Genomic DNA, 2,071 nt, shown 5'->3' on the forward strand with positions numbered 1-2,071 from the left:
CCTCCTTCTGGTTTTGAAGCCAGCTTGTTCGAAACTGGCTTGCAGTTCTCCGTTTGGGGATGCAGCGCGCTTGACGTGCCAGAAGCGACTCTTCCATGTGCAATCATTCTGGTTGGGTGACCAATACGAAGGGTAACTTAACATTGAGTTCTCTTGCACATTAAATTGTTTTTACTTTACATGCCACTGTGTTGCACAAAGCCACCAATATTATCCGTCTCATGCAGAAGTTTAAAATATTTAATAAAAGCATTTCTAGGTATGAGAATGACGGTTTGATTCATTTATAACTCTGGCTATTTTATTAATTGCCTATTCCTTCCAAGTTCCCAGCAGATAGCGCTGCTTTCGCTGACGGCAGAAGTAGTAATCTTGCAATGGGGCAGCAGCAGTTCAGGTAATGGCAAAAATCTGCCTTCTCTGGCGCCTGGGCCATCCGTGCTGATGGGGGATCCAAGGCACCCAGGCGGTGCAAAGCTTCTTGCCCTCATCTGTCACAACCAAGGTGGGCACCTCTAGTTCACGTACGCACAGACACACGGACACCGACCTCACCACCGTTTCAAGCTTCCAAATTCCGTGTGACCCGGAGGAGCTCAGTCAGGAGTCCCGTTCCTTAGGGATGTGGTCACTGGAGAAAGGAGCACCTTCAGAGCACGCAGGCTGAATGCCAGGAGACAGTGTAAATGTCCCCTCCGCGCAGGTGGTCCCCTTCATCCCACTGTCCCTGTACACAGGCAACACATTTGTATCACTTTGCAGCTCTTCCTACACCCACCTTTTAAGAATTGATCCAGTTTATACCCTGACACTTCCTTATAATCAAAATGCTCTTACAAGAAATAGGGATTTTTAGGGTATATCTACTCTAGAGTGTATCTTTGGAGTACTATAGCTGCTCTAAATAGAGAGTAAAGTACCAGGCATTGTATGTGTATTTGAATTATTAAATTCATTTGCATTCCAATTTCAATTTTTTTCACCGGCTCGTGCATGCCCTGTGAGACGTCCCGATAAGGGACTGGGGAGTTGTTCCAGCTATGGATCTGGATGTTTGCAGAGCTGCAAGCAGATGATCTGTGCTTCTCTGGGGAGAATTGTGTAGCCTAAATGTGAAACTGGCTTCTGGTTGGATGAGCTGCAACCTGACCATACTGGTATGCTTTGCTGCAGAGCAGGGCTTCTTTTTCTCTCGAAGTATTTTTTGGGAAAAAAAAAATTTAAAAAAAAATAAATCCATCTTCCGTTAGAAACCCTTCCCATTTTGAAAAGGGGAATCCAGGCATAAAGTGTTGATTTAGTGAAGCTGTCTGGCTGATCTCGTAAGTGTGGACTGAACTGGTTTGGAGTGCAAAATAGCAAACCCCTGGTATAACCGAAAGGCAACAGGAAAAATGTTCTCACACACTTTCAGTTGAAGGAAAGCACTCAGCTCTTGCATTCATCAGTAACTATTTAATGAACAGTAAAAATAGTCACTTGGGATTCATTGACAGGTGGGAAGTGATTAACCTCTAGCAGCTATGGTGAAAAGGGACGAGATTCTAATGTCTGAGCATACACAGTCTAATTTTTCTTGCTTTTTCTTATTTACTTTTTGCACTTGCAAATGATGTCTTCAATCATTTAACTCTGTTAACGAACTAAAAGAGGAAATGGCAACACTTGCTTTATTCACAGATTTTTCCAAGTATTCTACGGTTTTAATAAGTCTGCTGTAAAGGTTTCTTTTTAATTATATTCAGTGTCACACTTCTCTGGAAGTACCTAAGAACAGAAGGAGAACAGAAAATAAAACCCTGTTTGATCCCGAGTTACCTATTAACAACATATTCCCACATTCTCCAACTATAGAAGGAGCCGCAAAAGAGTCAAGAGTGGTAACTCTGTCTATATAATAATAATTCCTGGTTTTGTCTTTAAACTGCAATGACACATTCCTTTGCATTACATAAAAAGAAAGCTCCACCTCCCTTTCCAGGATCCTTCAGTCACCCCGCATAAAACCTGTAGGAGAGACGGGTTTTGAAGGATCTTCCCATTTATAGGGAGCTAAGGATATTTCCTTAAA

The sequence above is a fragment of the Buteo buteo genome, chromosome 3 (genome assembly GCF_964188355.1).
Source record: "Buteo buteo chromosome 3, bButBut1.hap1.1, whole genome shotgun sequence".
NCBI classification, from domain to species: Eukaryota; Metazoa; Chordata; class Aves; order Accipitriformes; family Accipitridae; genus Buteo; species Buteo buteo.